This window comes from Pongo pygmaeus, chromosome 2, assembly GCF_028885625.2.
Source record: "Pongo pygmaeus isolate AG05252 chromosome 2, NHGRI_mPonPyg2-v2.0_pri, whole genome shotgun sequence".
Classification (NCBI taxonomy): Eukaryota; Metazoa; Chordata; class Mammalia; order Primates; family Hominidae; genus Pongo; species Pongo pygmaeus.
In genome coordinates, this window is record NC_085930.1 from 88,673,955 (window position 1) to 88,692,763 (window position 18,809).

Genomic DNA, 18,809 nt, shown 5'->3' on the forward strand with positions numbered 1-18,809 from the left:
AAATGCAAATCAAAACCACAGTGAGATACCATCTCACACCAGTTAGAATGGCAATCATTAAAAAGTCAGGAAACAACAGGTGCTGGAGAGGATGTGGAGAAATAGGAACACTTTTACACTGTTGATGGGACTGTAAATTAGTTCAACCATTATGGAAGTCAGTGTGGCGATTCCTCAGGGATCTAGAACCAGATGTTGTCTTTTCTAAAAACCCTCATTGATGTCTAGATTTTCAGAATTAATAGCTTTTCATCTGTGTTTTCCAAACACCTCACTTGAAATACCTAGCACCATTAGGTTTTTATGAGAGCAAGTAGTGTATGTTTCTCCTTCCTTAGCCTGGGTAGTAGACATTTATGGGTTCTGCCTTCATAGCCTCTCTTCCCCCTTCTTTGGGTGTCAGTATCCTGGGTTTCCTTTGGGGAACCACCCCTCCCGCAAGCCCCATCCCTGTGGTTAGGTTAAAGCTGCCTCTACTCCAACTCCAGGACTGGGCACAAGATCCAAGCTTAGCCAATCAGAGCAACATCTCATCCTGGACTTAGTGATCAGCTCAGGACTGGGTCCATGACCCAGTCACAGCCAATCAAGGAATGTTACCAAGGAGAACCTGGACTTCGACTGGAATGCACAAGAGAAAGGAGCTGGGGGAAGGGGCAGGGGGAGTCTTTTTCTTTTCTTTTTTTAAAAAAAATGTCTACTAGAAGATATAAAATCTGGAGCCACCACACAGAGAACGCTTGTGTAGAAGTGAAGCAGACACAAAGGATAGAGGAGTAAAAAGACTGGAAGAGGCCGAATACTGATGACATTTGCTTGAACCATTTGGTTTGGCTAGCACTAGCTCAGATTTTCTGAGTAAATGAGCTGATACATTTCAATCTTCAGATACTTAGAACCCAAAAATCCTAACTACAACTACCTAACTAAGAGCATCTGTTGTACTGGACATGCTCAGAAAACGCTCCTTAAAGTACACAGAATCCTTGCAAACTGACATCTGCCCATGTGTCAAGGTCCTAAAACTAAAATCAAGTGGATTATCAGGTTTACCCTCTTCCATTTGGTTTTCAGACAGTACTTGAAACATGTTTGCTAAAGACAGACAGAACTTCACATTCTCCTCCAGCACATGACACAGTGAGAGGGAGATGCATTGTGCTTAAGTAATGCATGAGGTAGCAAGGGCCAAGTCTGATGTATCAAGGTGTTGAAAACTGATGATTAGCCTGTCACTTTTTTCAACCCATCTGCTAAGCTGCCCCCATGGATTATTTGTCAGTTTCTGTGAAGGAAAATGTTTGGGATGCTGACTCTGTAGGAAAATAAAATTGGGATTTTCCTTTCTAGTGTCCTGTTATTATCCCTTACCCAAATTCATCTGTCCCTGGGCATTCTCCCCCAACAATAGTAGATAGTTTCTTGGTGAATCTGAACAGCTCGCAATTATTCCCTTCATTTTCACCTAACCCAAAGCAAGGAGCTAACAGAAGCTACGCTTGGAAATTTTGCAGCCCACTGGACCAAGGGTGGGAGACTGAAGTGAGCTGGGTCATTTTTCCCCAGGAATTTGAAACTAGAGCAGAGATAGAGAACAGAATGGATTCCGTCATTCCACGTGGTTGGAGCTCTAACAGATGGCCTGGGGAGCTGTGGGTGGGCGTCTTTCCCCACCATGCGGGATGAGGAGCAGAGATTGTGAGTCTGCTGAGACAAAGAAATAAAGCAGATGTGCAGATAGAAGCAGAGATGAAGAGCATGTTGCCTATTCTAGCATTTCCTGAGCCCTCGCTGTATTTCTGCTTACACTTCCATTGCAAAATCTCTGCATCTTTATGCTAGATCCTCATTTTGTGAGTAAGCTAACACAAGTTGATGTCTGTTCCAGGCAATCAAGAAAAAAAAAAAAAAACCCTCATACATTAGCTGAAAAATTCTTAAGATGGGAAATCACCCAGGTGAGAAGAAATATCCCAGTTGAGAGAAACAAAACAAAAATTATCAAAAAGTGTTGGCAACAGTCATTCCAAAACCATTAAAGAGATGTCAGTCAGCTCTAAGAAGAGAAAAATAAAGCTTCACAGTTGGCCAGCTGTGCTGAACTGAAATAGCATGGACCTACTCCATGAATTCACATAGTTGCTGAAAGTGAATTCCTTCCTGCAGTCTTCAGCCTTGCAGCTGAGCCATGAAATGTATTCCCAGTTTAAAATTCCTTTCCAAGTGCTATCCCATGACTTCACAAAGTTGTCTGCACACAAGAGCAACTCTCAAGCTGAGAGGTGTCATGTTTGCATCATCGTTGACATGTAGACAAGTATTCAGATGGCCCATTAAGTAAATGCCCCTTACAAGTATGGGGCACATCTGCTGGTTTGACAGCCTTTCTTTGCCTCTATAAGTTGGAAATCCCCAGCCTGGCTCATTAAGGAGAAACAGGCACGATTATTGTGTCAAAACACATTAGTGTATTTTATTCTGCCATTGCAGTTGCTTTTTGGCATTTGATGAAGCTAAAGAGATTTCAGATTATGAAATCTGCGTTTCCTGCTTGTCTTTGTTTCAAAATTATATGTGGGATAATGTGGAAGAGGAACGTCAGTTAAGCTTCTGGACAATTCTCCCCGACCCACGAATGAATTGACATTCTTATCAAAAAATCTGTCCCTGCTACCTTTTTCTTGTCTGTTTGCTGAGCAAACGAGCTATTGGAAACAACAGAAAACATGTCCCTTTTTCTCCTCCAAAAAAAAGATAAGCTTTCCCTTACTTTAATTGTAAGATGATTATCCATATTATTTGACATCCTTTTGAAATATCTGGATAAAAGTGCAAACAACATGTTAATGACTTCTACAGATGATACTAAATTGGGAAATGCTGTTTTTCTTATTAATGACAATAATATTTCAGGCAGCCATACCCAACAATAGCATCTGTGAGAGGGAAGGATGAAGTAGAGAAAGTCACATTCGTGACAAAGGCAAAAGGAGCCATGCAAAATTAAAATTAAAATATAAAACCCAGATGTGGTGTGAGTAGTGGACAGGTGAGCCTTGAAAACTTGTCAAACTAATGTGGCCATGCAGTGGATGGACACTTAGAGAACTGCGTGCCCTGGGGACTGAGAGCTGAGCTATTTTTAGTTCCACAAGTAGAGGCATTGTGTCTCAGAACAGATAGTCTTTTCTTCCAGAACTTTAATAAGACCGCACCTGGCATAGGGTGTTCAGTTCTGGAACAGCACCACATGATGTACAAAAAAAAAAAAAAAGAATTCTTATATGTAAGATTTCAGGCTTTCTTTTTCTAGAAAGTAATGTAGCCACTTTTTTTTAGTAATTCCTAGCAGTAAATTGGCTGTTTTTACTAATTTGGTTCGTCCTTGAGAGTGTGAAAAAAACTGGATGACTATTAAGCACCCCAAAATGAACACATTTAAATCTAAACTCTGGTCCCTTCCCTGATACCTCCACTGAAACCTGCCCTCTCCTCAGTCTTCCTGGCCTTGGTTCTTGGAATTCCATCCCTCCAGTTACCCAGGCTTTAGAATAATCCTAGACTTCATTGTTTTCCTCAAACCCCAAATCCCATACATCAGCAAATCTTGGTGGTTCTAGTTTCAAAATACATCCAGAATCTGACCATGTCTCACCATCTCCACTGCTACCACACTGATCACCAGGATCCCTCTGATCACGTCAGTTCTCAAAAGTCTCCAGTGACTTCCAAATCAGGGTGTCCAGGCCGATATGATGTAGTGTGGCACCTCATACCTCTTAGATCACATCTTCTACACCTGCCTTGCCCACTCAACTCAACCACACTAACACATCAGGCAGAATCTGGTTATGTCTTTATAGATGCGATTCCCTGGTCTTAGAATTCTCTCACCCAGATATCCACATGGTTCACTCCAAAATCACCTCTGCAGTAAGGCATTTCCTGACTGGGAAGGGAAACTGCAGCCCACATTCACACCCCAGGGCCTTCTCCCCTCTCCCGGCTTTGTCTTTCTTCATTGTCCTTCTTATCAGCCAACACACTATATATTTTGCTTATTTATTCATTGTTTGTCTCTCCCATGATATACACACCCAGAATACGCATTCCTGTTGTTTGCTGTTGTCTGTTTCATTCCCACACCTAGAACCGTGCCAATTGCACAGAAGGGGCTCTGTAAATATTTGCTTGGAAAGCTGAATGCAACTGGATGCCTGTTGCTAACGTTCATAATCAAAATACTTGATCAGAGTATTTTGAGCAAATTCTAAAAAGTATCTATGTTCAAATCCAAAGAGCAAATCTATGGCAGAGCTAGGAATAATTTCAAAGTAACTTCCTTTGTCCATACAATGCAAGTACACTCCTTTCAGAGGCTAAATAGAGTTTTTTATACTGGCATCATCTCTAGCTGGAATACTGATCTGAAATTTGTTCAATCAGAGGGAATATATTTACAGAAGCATGTAATAGCTAAGGTAAATATAGGCTTTTAAAAATCTCAGAAATGGGCTGAATGCAGTGGCTCACACCTGTAATCCCAGCATTTTGGGAGGCCAAGGCGGGTGGATCACCTGAGGTCAGGAATTTGAGACCAGCCTGGCCAATGTGGTGAAACCCCATCTCTACTAAAAATACAAAAATTAGCTGGGTATGATGGTGCATTCCTGTAATCCCAGCTACTTGGGACGCTGAGGCAGGAGAATCGTTTGAACCTGGGAATTGGAGGTTGCAGTGAGCCAAGATTGTGCCACTGCACTCCAGCCTGGGCTGAAGTCTCAGAAAAAAACAAAAAAAACCTCAGAAATATGGACAGCAAAGCTTGGAAAAGTGAATCTAGTGGAAAGAATACTCACTCACAAATTAGACAAGAGCTAACTGATCTGTGCCCACATGTTTGTCAGTCATAACACCCCTAGAATGTAGGAACTATTTCTATATTCCTTATAAAACCAGTGCAGACAAAGTGGGAATAATTTGCCCAAGGTCCAACATCTCTTCCTATATGCCCATCAGTGACAGAGTGGATAAAGAAAATATGGTACACATACGCCATGGACTACTATGCAGCCATAAAGAAGAATGAGATTATGTCTTTTGAAGGAACATGGGATGGATGGCGTTGGAGGTCATTATCCTTAGCAAACTAACCCAGGAACAGAAAACCAAATACTGCATGTTCTCACTTATAAGTGGGAGCTAAATGATGAGAACTCATGAATAGAAAGAAGGAAACAACAGACACTGGGGCCTACTTGAGGGTGAAGGATGACAGGAGGGAGAGGAGCAAGAAAAATTACCACTGGGTAATAGGCTTCATACCTGGGTAACAAAATAATCTGTACAACAAATCCCCATGACATGAGTTTATTATCTACATAACAAACCTGCACATGTACCCCTAAACATAAAATAAAAGTTAAAAAAAACCCAGAGATAATAGGATATACCCAGGCAGGCCTGGCTCCAGAGCCCATGTTCTCATGCACTAGGTAGGAGCCTCAAAATTTTGCTCTCAGGAACCCCTTATACTCCTAAAAAGTATTGAGGACCCCAAAGAGTTTTATTTATATGTATTATACCTATTAATATTTACTGTATTCAAACTTAAAACTAAGAAATTTAAAAATATTTCTTTATTCACTCACTTAAAAATAACAATAAACTCCTATGTTAACATAAATAGCACATTTTTAAGAGAAATAATTATATTTTCCAAAATAAAGCATTTGGTACAAAGAGTAGCACTGTTTTACATTTAACATCTGGATTAATAGAAGACAGCTTCATGATCATATCTGTTCTGCCTTCAGTCTGTTGTGATATGTGGTTTTGATTGAAGCAGATGAAGAAGATCCAACTTGGAGACATAATTGGAACGGGGGAACTGTTTAGTAGCTTTTTTAGATCATTGTAGCTGTTCTTCTTTAATAGTACAAAAAACTTGAAAAGTGATATTTCATAAAGGTTAGTTGTAATGTGGAATCTAAAACCATATCAATGAACTTGCCATACCCAAAATCCATGGGTCCATTTTATATTTGCAGCAGTTCTTTTTCCCATGCATGATTTTTAAACATTATACAATGGACATTTGGAAGCTCTTGGTTCACTGAGCTTTACAGATCTTCACCCCCCCCACCCACCACCAATTTTTTTTAAACCAGTCTGTTAATGTCAACACTACTGTCATTTTAAAAGGGCATCAAGAACTAGGAAGCTGACAAGCTCATAGTAGCAGATCCAAGTTTTCCAAAATTCTAATTTTTGCTTGAAAGCTCTCATGATATTATTGGCAACAATTACTTCTGGGGTGTCATCCCAGAGGCCTTTATGATAATTGATCTATCATATATTTCCAGGCATTTGTTTCCAGTTGCAGTTATGTTTTTATCTTCTGAAACTTTATCTGTGTGAGTGTATTTATAAGAAATCCTTGGCTGGGCCTGGCGGCTCCTACCTGTAATCTCAGCACTTTGGGAGGCCGAGGCTAGAGGATCACTGGAGCCCAGGAGTCAGAGATCAACCTAGGCAACATGGAGAAACCCTGTCTCTACAAAAAAATGCAAAAGCAAATTAGCCACATGTGGTGGTGTGCACCTGTAGTCCCAGCTACTCGGTAGTCTGAGAGGTGGGAGGATCACCTGAGCCTGGGAGGTGGAGGTTGCAGTGAGCCAATATTGCACCACTGCACTCCAACCTGGATGACAGTGAGACCCTGTCTCAAAAAAAAAAAAACAGAAAACAAAAAAAAAAACAACTCATATATCTAGGGAAAAAGCTAGTTCGACTTACACAATTAACATCATGAATAAAAAATTATTTTGCTAAAGCACTGACAGCTTTACTCACCATTGCTTTTGAGTCATCATTACAAATGTCAACACAATATTAAAAAGGTAAATAACATCTTAGTGTTAGTATGAGAATAGTGTTGATGACCTGCCCCCTGAAAAGGCCTGCAGACTACACTTCGAGAACTGTTGCACTACGCTAAACAACCTCTCAAACCTATGCCCTACCTCTTACGAATTTTGCCTCTTAACCTTCTCCAAGTTTCATTGCCCCACCAGTAAAATGCAGATATTAATATATAACTCTGATCTTGCAAAATAATCATTTGTTAAGCCTTAGCAAAGTATGTGGCAGACAGAAAGTGCTCGAAAAGTGGTCACCATCATGACCAAATCCCCCAGCAAGTTACTGGCAAAGCTAGGGCCCAAAGTCATGTTTCCTCATTCCTGCCCAGAGCCTTCGCTGCTACATCACACCAGCAGGAGCAGAACAGTTCCCAATATGGCTGCTGTTAAAACAAGGAGCTAAAAAGCTGATTCAGTTGATTCAGCAGTCTTTCTGGTTAAAATCCTGGATGACAACTTGAAAGAGTTAAATGGTTCTGTGTTTGGGTCATGAATTTGCTGTGTGCTAGCTGTGTGACCTTGTGCAAGCTCTCTGAGCCTCAGGTCTCTCCACCGTAACATTGGATAACAACAGCACCTACCTTAGGAGGTTGCTGTGAGAATTAAATGAGATAATGGACAGATATATACCTACTACTGGCCCAAAGGAAATGTTCAAATCATGGCTAGCTGCTCACTATGATGATAATAATGACTACTGTTATTATCTTCATAGCTCAATACCCTTCCTCAGGGAAACCTTTTCCAGCCCTCTAATGAAGGCACCTATTTTAAGATCTCATAGCACCTGTACCCCTTCTTCATTAGATTTACTACAGCTGCAATATTTCAATGTATGATTATTTGATTAAAGTTTGTCATACATACTAGGCTCCAAGCTCAATAAAGACAGGCACAGGGTCTGTCTGCTCACCATTTTATCCCCAACATCTGGCACATTGCCCAGCACAAAGCAGGTTTCAATAAATACCTATTAAAGGAAAAAATAAAATAATTAATTTACTAGATTGGCAAAGCATAGCTTTACTCCATTATATAATTTATCTAAACTTCCTCCAGCACTTGTCACTCAAAGTGATCTGCAGACCAGTAACAGTACCCTAACCCGGAAGGTTGTTGGAAATGCAGAATCTATAGACATACAGAGTCAAAGTGTGCATTTTAACAAAATCCACAGGTAATTCATATGGTCGTTAGAGTTTCAGAAGTACTAACCCTTGACTGCTCTTCACTAATCTTAAGAGAATGAGAGAGAGGGAGAAAGGAAAAGAAAAGAGAAGATAATCACCAAATTTTCTGAGTAAAACAGCACTCACTTCCAAAATTCCAGATCTCATTCTATTCCTAATACAAATATTAGTACAAATATTACCATTTCTAAAAACCAGCTGCATTTTTTTCTCAGCCCTGACCAGGCTGCTCTTATTTTCTATGCACATATGATTATTTTCCAGAGACTATTTTGGCCTCAGTTGAATAATTTATTTCAGAAACTTTACATCCAAAAATATTCTCTGGAGGAGACAGAAACACCATCTGTGCCTGATCCTGGAAAAACAGCCCCAAACCAAGAAGTAGGGGTATCATTTTAGAGTTGCAAAATTTGAATTCCTGTTTGTCAACCACAACCTCAGAAAGAAGAGAGAAAAATACAGCAAAACCCCTTCTGCTGCTATAACACCAAACCAGTGCTCCAACAGCCCAAAGAGATTTATAAAAATATGCATGTTATCCATTTGACCCTTGGAAAAATTATAGTCTAGCTTTCTAATGAAAAGGTTATTATTTTTAGGATTTATTCCCATGTGTGAATGGTAAAGCACATCTATCATTGGATAATAATATACAAGAACTTCAAGGGTTCTGAAGAATGGTTCATTTTCCTGTGTTCTATCTTATATAATCTGTGGGGCCTGACTTCAAAATTCCCTTTGCTGCAATGTCCTGTCCTCCAAAGGGTAGAAATGTGCCTGGCCAGAAGCAAAACACGTCACTGGATTGGGTGCTCCCTCCCATCACTGCATTGGCCTGTTAAGACCTGAGCTGGAGAGTTGATGATGAGCAGATGGCACTTGAATTTATTGCTGCACATTCTCCCACAGCTTCTTGCTTGCCTGGGACTCTTTCTCTGACTCTCTCCCTTCCATCTCCTACAGATGTGGGGAATACCTGCTTTGAGAAATAAAGAAGCTGCTGAATCTATAGAATTAGGCTCCACAGAATCAACTGCTATGTGGGTGTTCCCCTGTGGTCATGGAGCTCCCACCCATAGCTTTTTACACGCATTCTCATTCTCCCAGGGTCACAGGCATAGACATTTGTTGAGAAGATGATGATGGGAGTTAGGGTACAAGATAGAGACCCAAACTGAAATCAGAGCTGTCCTGATGGTCTAGTCTAAGCAGGTGAGCCAAGGGGACCAAGGGGCCTTTGCCCCATCTGTAGAAAAGTCAAACAGAGTATCACTGATTGGCTGGAAGAGGGCAGTTACCAGCCACCTCAGTGTAATGTAAAGAAATTGGACTTTGGAATCACATACCTCATAATTTGAATCCTGGCTCTCATGCTTGCTAGCTATGCTTTCTTAGCAAAATTGTATTTTATAATCTGAGCCAGGTTTTCCTCATTAAAAAAATAGGTATATAATATCCCTTCATGGGGTTTTGTATGGATTAAAGGAGATTCTGTGACGTAATGCACCTGGCATGCATGCAACTCTCAAGGAGGGTTGGTTGTCCTTCCTCTCCCCTTTTCACTTCTCTGCTGAGGGTACCATGATGTATTTTCCTTGCCCCTGAAAATGCTGATTGGAAAAGAAAAGAAGAAATGGGGCAGGAGCACAGGAAAAGCAGAAAAAGAAAAGAAGAAACTTCGAGCTAGTACTTATCTGCAAGCATGACTTAAAAAAACTTGACTGTCAAAGTAGCTGTTGTCCTTGAAGTAGTGTTTAAAGTCTACCGTAGGCTTGTTTATTATTTAATTTTTTCCTCATTATCTCCCCAATAATTTGAGCATTATTCACATTTTAAAAGACAGAGTTGCCTCTCCTACATAATTACTATTGAAATAAACTCTCTTTTCTGGTAGCCAGACATATCATTATTGGTCCTAACCAGAGTTCAAGAAGAGGATGACCATAGCTCACAGTCAAAGCTTTGAGTCTTGCTCCAGTGGCACTGGGGCCCCGTCCCAGTAAGCCACCTCCTTGCCATCATACTCAGGCTGCTTTATCAGAGAAACAAGGTCAAGAAGAGGGAAACACTTGGAAAGATTGATGGGGAGCCAAAAAAGGAGGCTTAATCCATGGAGTTCTTGGCGCCAGTCATCACAGACAATCTCTAAATTGTAGCCAAGAGAGAATACCAGTCTCAAGATGTCTGTCAGCCTTGCTTCTACAGACGGTGGTGTTTCAGAAACTAAAAGTCTAAGCTGACAGGAAGGGAGTCCTCCTACAGTCCTTTGGTGCATTGTTGATGAATGAAATTCGTTTGCCTGGTGAGGGCAAGAGGGGTGAGCTATGTAGACTGAAAAACAAAATGGAAAGTTAAGGGTAGTTGAGCAGCTACAAGAATCATCCACAGGCTATTATAGAGGCTGGCTGACTTTGGCATCATTCTATTCCAGAAGTCCTAACCATCTGGAATGTTACATTAGTTAAAACATTTCTGTGAACACTTCAGTTGTTTTAGTATGATCACACAACCGCCAGCAGGCTCATCATACTTTAATTTTATCAAAAATAGCAAGACCTGTTGATTTACATAACTTTTCATCCTGAGCCACGGTTTAGTCTCCCTGTAGGTTTTCTAACCCAGTGGTTTAAACCTACAGCTGGACATTGGGATCACCTGGGGATCCCATGCCCAAGCCATTCCCTGTGTTAATTATTAATATATCTGACTCTTTCAGGGCAAGACACAGGCATCAGGATTTGTTTTTAAAGCTTCCCAGGTGATTCTCATGTGAAACCAAGTTTGCAATCCAGAGTCATAGTTTAAAGGTGGTGAGAGTGGATGGGGGAGTGAACAGACCTAATACAACCTTGAAATAACTCAGGCAGCATTCTCAATATTGATCACCCTCTTACTGGGCAAATTAGGGATGCAATACAGAAGTTCTCTGCACCTTTTTGCAGGTTTTATGAAACATTTTATGTAAAGTCAGATTTGCTTAGGGTGAGTGTCAAGTTCTACAAGAAGTATAGTATATCTGTCCAGAACTCTGACCTTTTAAAAAAATTTTTACACTTATACCCATGTTCTCTGTATCAGGCATAATACAAGTTGCTAAGGATGCGATGATGATGATGATGATGAAACATGCAGGTAAATATTATTAGCATTTCCCTGCAATGCATGAGATTTGAAGAGGTTCAATAATTTGCCCAAGGTTACACAACTAGTATATGTCAGTGGGGCGAGGCTTTAAGCCAGGGATTTGAAATCTCACTTGGCGTGCAATGATGAATTAGGCAAATATGGCACTGTCCTATTTTTTAATCAGAGTTTATTATTCTATTTTGGCATCACCGGAATTAACCCAATGGTAGGCCTGTGATATTTTGTATAAAATATTTGCTGAATTAGATATTTTCTCACCCTCTCAGTCTAGTATGGAAAACAGATACATACATGATGATTATAACATAATGTATCAATGGATGCCCAAAGTATTGTCAGAGGAGAAATAAAGGGGCAGTTAATTCTGCTTCAGTGGAGAGGATGGTGTCAGAGGAGGCTTACAAATAGGAGGGTGTTTTATGGAAAGCTTTAAAGACTGAATAGGAGTCGGTCAGATACAGAAGGAGGAAGGATGCTGAATGGAAAGGACAGAAAGACCAAATACACAAGAAAGAAAGTGTGAGGCACACTGGAGAAATGATCAGCCTGTATCAGTGGTAAACTAAGAGTGCATTGGAATCGCCTGGAGGCTTGTTATAAACACAGGTTGCTGGGCCAAATCTCTGAGGCTTCGGATTTAGTAGGGCTGTGTAAGACTGAGAATTTGCATTTCTAATGACTTCTCAGGTGCAGCTGATGCTTCTTGTCCAGGGATCCACTTTGTTGGGAGCCTGTGGTGTATATGAGAGCATCATCTGGAAGCCCCACAGCTTTTGTGTATATGAGAGGCATGCCAAGGTCAGCAAGACTTGCACCAAAAGCAAATTCCCCAAAGAGATGAGGATCTTCTTCTCCTGCAAGGAGCAGAGGTTAAATTTTACTGTTGGTTTTGGGAGCAATTCATACTGAAGCTGTCCAGTGGGAGGAAACAGAAAAACCACAACTTGGGACTAAAACAAGGGAAGCTGGGATTTTATCACATCTCTGCCCCATCAGTGCCCCTATTCACAGGCTAGTGGGGCCTGAGGCTAAGGAGTTGAAACACACTAGCTCTTTGTTGAACCGGTGAGTGTTTGTGGCACTTTTTGCAGGGAAGATGGCATTTTTCACAGTTCTTCGTCCATTTTTGGCCTTGTGGGTGCTGACCACAGGTGAGTTCCTGTGTTAATCACCAAAGTGATCTGTTGACCATCAGTGCCCAGCCATGAGGGAAGAGGGGATGTGTCAAGAATGTTTTCATGCAGAGAATGAAGAGGGTAGAGGAATGTCAGGCTAAGTTGGGTGGGACTGGGACAGATGACAGCCTTGTGAAATTCTTTTTTTCCCTGCTTCTAATTCAATTACCATGCTTTGCTTCTCTCATTTTCCAGGATAGAAAAACTTAGGATGCATCTGCCATTGTTCTCCAAACCCTTTAAATGGGATGAGCAACTTGGAAAGGTCAGCCTCCAAGGATGCCCTCTATTTCTCTCTCTCCACCCCTTCCACCTAGGACAGACAAAACCAGATCTGGAGGTCATATTTGTCCAATAATTGAGGAGCAGGTGGCATCTAGCTCCAGTACTCCCTGTCTTCACTGGGTTGCTTTGCCAGCTGACAGCCATCAGCTGTGCGTGTTACATTCCAGACAGGACCCCTCTAAGCCCCACCATAACTGCCAGGAGTGACAGAGGAGAGTGGGAATCGCCTGCCAGAGACAGGGAAAGGAAACAAAATCATGAAGTTTGGATTCTGTGTTCCAGCTTTGTTTTCTTCATAACGCAGTTCCCCATGACTCCATTGCAATCTTCTGGAATACTTCCAGAAACCCACTTAGTAGTCTGGGGAGTTACTTGGCCAATATGGTCCTGGAGATAGTTACATTGCAAGGTTTTAATTTTCCTGCTGTTGAGCAGGAAGCAGGGAGACAGAATCATCACCTAAAATGCAAATATTCCCTAACACAGGGTGAGCCTGATGCTGGGGTTTGCACTGGGGGCCTGTGCTCCATTTCTCTGGAGGATGCGATCTTTATTATCAAGATTATTGATGAGACTCTGGCTTCCTTTCCAGAGATGAAGTATTTTTGTCATTATGTCTATTATCCCTCACAAGAACCCAATTAGAAGAGATTGCCTCAACAGAGGAGGCTGATTAAATTCACAGATTTATTGCAATACCACTTTGGGAGTTGTGGAAAATGAGTTTCACTGCTAAGCTACCTTCCTTTAAAAAAAAAAAAAAGAAAAGAAAAAAAAAACAAATCAAGCTGTGAGCCTGCACCTTGAATTATCCATCTAGAATAGATCATAAAATACCCATAACCTTACATGCAGCTTATTCTTCCCCAGAGAGGCTCAAAATGCTTCTTCCAGGCTCATAGTACCTCCCCAAGGAGCAGGTGATGGATTCTATGTTCATGGGATACAAGGGGAAATTCTGATCCAGCAGTAGGGTAGAGAAGACAGAGGCCTGCTGCCTGTTGACTAAAGAAAAAAGTCAAGCTTTTAAAGAATTAGAGTTAGCTATATTCAGAAGTCTTACAAGGACTATAGACTGAGCCTGGGTATTAATTCAGTTCATAATAGGGCAATATTTCAATTCACAGTTTACATATAGGTGGTGAATATTCAGTACATGCAAAATCATGGCAAGGTTTGGGTGTGAGAAGACATCTGGATAGAGATTACAGAATCGTAATTACTAACTCGGCCATGTTATCTTGAGTGTAAAAAAAGGCAACGACTAGGGCCCTTTACCTCTTAAAGAGCATAGTGAGTCAGACAAGAGACATTGCGGGTGTGTGGGTTTTGTCTTCAGAGCGTCCCTCCGGAGAGCTGCATGTTGTCAGAGTTAAGGGCTTTGTGAAATTATGCTGGAAAGCAGAAATGACCAAACATAGATTCTTACATTTGCTATTTTGTATCACACCTGGATACGGGTCAAAAAAGAGGACTTTCCTTTGCAAAGTTTGCAACCAACTTGGGCAAGGAGTCTTTGTTTTAGTTGGGTCCCAGAAAAGCTGCTGTTAAGTAGCAATGATATATATGTAATCTGATTCTCCATAGAAATGAGGACTGTACTGACGCTGCAATCAATCCTGTCCCCAAAACTCATGCCCCAAATTTACAGGAGTAGCCACAAGCACCACTGTCAAACTTCTAATTTTCTATTCGAGACAGCCCTTTTCCCCCAAAGTCTTCTGTTTATTTAAAGCAGCATTTCCCAAACTGTTTTTAGCAGAACCTTAACCTCCCAGGGTGTTCTGAAGGAAAAAACAAGGTTTTATGGAGGTAAATTTTGCATAGTACTGTATGCTCTATACCCCTCAAGATCCTTACTAACATACTAAAGAGCTAACTCTCAATGAAAATCCACCTGAAGCCAAACGCTAAGTACTTTTTATACATTTTATGTTATCAAATCTTCAAAAAACAATACTCTGAGAAAGGTATTAATTTATCCCATTTTACACATGTGGAAATTTAGGTTTGGCGTGGTCAACTGAGTTGTCCAGTTAAAGGTAAAAAGGCAAAAGGTGGAGCCAGGTTTGAAATCTACTCTCATTCCCAAGTCTGTGCTCTTAATCGCTAAGCTTTATCTTCTTCCCACTAACTATACAGACACTTTCTTATATTCCTGTTAATGTCTTTTTCATTACTGCTTCTTTACACAAATGAGTCCGTTCCTAACTGTAGCAGTTAGTCATCTTTTGTTTATCTTGTTTTTTTTTTGTTTTCATGTCATTACACGGGCCAGCTCAGTATCATTTTAGGTAGTATCTTCCCTTAACATCAGGCATTTCCATTCCCATCTTATTTGGCCTTCGTGTAACTGCTTCAAGCATGCTTTAGTGGATTTTCATCTGTATATTCAATGGTTTGTGGATAAACAAAGATGTAAGGAAGACAGGATGTGACTGAGTTTATTTACCTTGCCTTTGGCAAAGGAGGCTTTGTTCAGTAAATGAAAGTCAGTAAAAAGTAAAAGTAGGATAAAAAGTGATGCCAAGGGTACATAGCTAGCTCTCCATGTTATGTAGGATATGGATTTCTTCCACTATTGAGGTCTTTGTAATTAGTAGATAAGTCATTTTATTGTGAGAGGTAGGATAAGGAGAGGGAGAGAGGAAAGAGTGATTTTGTACCCTTCAGTTTTATCTGAAAGTATTCACTAAACTTGGGAACCATGTTGACCACTAATGACCTTACCAAAGCATATACTCGCTCAGGAAATGGGCTTTTTGAGAGGAGAGAAGAGAAGAATGTGAGTTATTAGCAGTGGCCCTGTCTCAGCAGGGGCAGGGCCAAAAGGAAAAAGTACTAGAAGTGCTATCTGTGGTTCCGTTAGATTGCACACAGTTCCTAATCTCCCCCATCATGCTTGACCCTTATTAAGTCAGCTTCCTTCTATAGCTCTGTGTTCTCTGAGAGCCCACATATGATAAGATTAACCCTCTCTTTCCCCTCTTGATCAGTCAGGACTAATTTAGTGAGCATCTACACTGTCCTCAGTATGTCCTTTTTACGCAGGCTAAATGCCCTTTGTGGCTTGCATCGTGTTTGAGGAAGTGTTTTGTGGCTGAGACTGTGCTTAATGCTCTCTAGGGATGACTGATCTCCTTCCATCTTCCCAACAGTCTTACTATTACAGCCTGTTATGAGCTGTGCTTTAGGAAACAGTCCACTCAGTCTGAGAGAGGAGAAACGACCTGAAGGACACTCAGCTAGTAGGATGTAAGCAGGAACACCAACCACACTCATTTGGTTCTGAAGCCTGCACCCTTTATGACTATCTCATATCCCTGCCTCCCACATTACACGATACGTGAGTGAGAGCTCCTCCACTGCCATCCCATTCTTCCTGCAGGGTATTCTGTTTTGGAAATGTAAAAAAAAAAAAAAAGGAAAAAAGAAAACTGTTTGACTCATGTATTAAGAGCAAATGTTATTACTAACTAGGTAAGTGGGACCTCCAGTGCTGCTAGGAAAGAAATAAATCAATCAGGTGATCATTAATTTTGGAGGAAACACTAATTATAGGAATATAAATTCTTCTGGGTAAAATTGCCAAGAACACCAATGTTGCCTGAAGCCCAAACAGACCTTCTCTAGTTTTACGCTATGATTGAGATACTATAATTCACTTTTATTTCTCTAGCTTTGCAAAAGGTACTTGGAACTGGTCTGAAATGTCATTTAATTCTCTCAATGCGTACAGTAAGCCACCTTTTAAAACACAGGTAATCTCTCATAATTAGGGAAATACCCATAAAGGAAGAGATGAGGGTGGGGACAACTATACTGCCATTTTGTTGTTGTTGTTGTTGGTTTTTTTTTTTTTTTTTTTTTTTCCTGAGACAGGATCTCACTCTGTCACCCAGGCTGGAGTGCAGTGGCACAATCATGGCTCACTACAGGCTCTAGCTCCTGGACTTAAGCAATCCTCCCACTGCAGCCTCCTGAGTAGCTGGGACTACAGGCGCACACTACCATTTCCAGCTAATTTTTGTATTTTTTATGGAGACAGGGTTTTACCATGTTACCCAAGCTGGTCTCAAACTCCTGGGCTCAAGTGATCCACCGCCTCCGCCTCCCAGAGTGCTGGGACTACAGGTGTTGAGCCACTGCACCTGGACTATACCGCTTTCTTACATTAAACACTTTGAAAATTAAGCAGAAGCTATTCAGCAACAAAAAGAAATGAACTATTGAGCCACACAAAGTCATGGAGGAAAGTTCAATGCATATTGCTATGTGAAAGACATCCATCTAAAAAGGCTATTTTATATATATATATATATATATATATATATATATATATATATATATATGCTGTATGACTCCCAACTACCTCACATTCTGAAAAAGGCAAAACAGGAGACAGTAAAAAGATCAGTTTTTCCCCAGGGGGTGGGAGGGAGGGATGCACAGGGGGAACACAGGAGATATTTAGGGCAATGAGATTCTTCTGTATTGTACTATAATGGAGAATACAGGTTATCATATATTTGACAAAACCCATAGAATGTACAAGCAAAGAGTGAACCCTAACGTAAACTGTGAACTTTAGTTAATAACATATGGCTGTTGGCTCATCAATTGTAGCAAATGTATGGAAACAGAGATGAAAGCGGTGAGAGAGAAGATGGGAATGCTCTGTACTTCCCCTTCAATTTTTCTCTAAACCTATAACTGCTCAAAAAATAAAAGTCTTAATTAAAAAAAATTAGAGCAGAAAAGAAGCTCATTATTTCTCAGCATCATAGCATCTCTGTAGATGATGGTCTCCTTGTCATGGGGGAAAGATCCTCTCAACACATTATAACAACTCATTGCTCTGATTGTGACAACCAAGGAATATACGAAAGGCCAATTTAAACATCTCAGTGGGTTGGAAGGACAAAGCAGACTTTGTGTCACAATAGAATTCATCTCTTGGAACATGGAGATGGCAGGAGATAAAACAATACTCTTTATCACCGGCAGATTAACCAGCAAGGACATGTTCTTTCTGTTTATCCTATAGGCTCCAAAGGACAATGAGCCTTTTGTCTTCACACCTGTTGCAGGGAAGGAGCCCAGGACAGAGGTGTGGTGGGGTTTATGTAAGGCCATGCAGTTCAGGTTTCTTACCTGCGTCTCTGATGGTACACCCTGTTTCACAAAGGAACTTGGAGACTGAGCCCTCAGCATTTGAAGGGAAAGGAGCAGGTCCAGGTGTTACTTGAGGAGAAAGTGAAAATATACAAATCCTTGTTGGAGAGAAATATAGCAAAGTTGTGTCATGCTTCGGCTTTCAGCCAGACATCAGGGTTTCTTGGGGGTCTTGATCTTTCCTTATCCTCAGCTTCTCACTCAGCGCATGGTAAAGGCTGGACAGAGGCTTCCTGAATGAATGAACCTGGAGGACGTTGCTGTAAGAAAAGAGTGTGGAAAAGTGATTTGTCAAAATTGACACCAGGTTTATCCAGCTGTTTCACTAAAGTTTCCAGATACCCATTTTTTGGTGGGACTGTGTGCGTTGATGGCTTCCTTCATTCTAAACCCTTGCTTGTAATGGGATCTGTTGGTTTTGACTGGCTTCTTCAGGAACAAACCCTCCAATTTCCTTTGAGGTAACCAGCCTTTCCCCTATTCTTAGTATGGGAAGTCAGAACTTAATAATTCCTTTTAACACTTTCTTTTTTCCCTGGAAAGCTACTGGATTTGCATCTGATCAGCCATATCATCCCAAGGGGATGGTCTGTGGCCTCAGCTCAGCCAGAGCACTGTCTTCCTTTGCTGTCAGTAGGATCAGAGAAGGACACATAACTCAAGTTGGACCCATGAGAATTCCACCTGAGATTTTGCTGGAATGATGTGAAGTGTTCTTTTTTTGACTGGGATTAATAAAATGGCAAAATGCAAGCCTAGAGTTCTGAAACCAGCCAAGCCTAAAGTCAACACATTTCCTGGACCCTTGAACAATATCAGCTACTAAATTCCTAGGACTTCAATTACCTTACAACAAATTATAATTTACCAATGTGTCCATTTATTCTCCCTTATATTAAAATTCTAAGTCT

At 40.9% G+C, this 18,809-nt stretch overlaps 1 long non-coding RNA gene across 5 annotated transcripts in view; it reads right to left on the reverse strand.

Annotated features, from left to right (window-relative positions):
• LOC129034236 (uncharacterized) overlaps positions 1-18,809 on the reverse strand; it is a 327,788-nt gene that overhangs the window by 195,476 nt on the left and 113,503 nt on the right. For 3 of the 5 annotated variants that reach the window (XR_008501783.2, XR_010125720.1, XR_008501782.2), the window contains exon 3: positions 17,878-18,158. This is a non-coding gene — a long non-coding RNA (uncharacterized LOC129034236). Of the gene's footprint in view, positions 1-5,553; positions 5,864-7,835; positions 7,894-17,877; positions 18,159-18,809 lie in introns of those variants that run through there. The other 2 variants (XR_008501781.2, XR_008501784.2) reach the window with 2 other exon arrangements.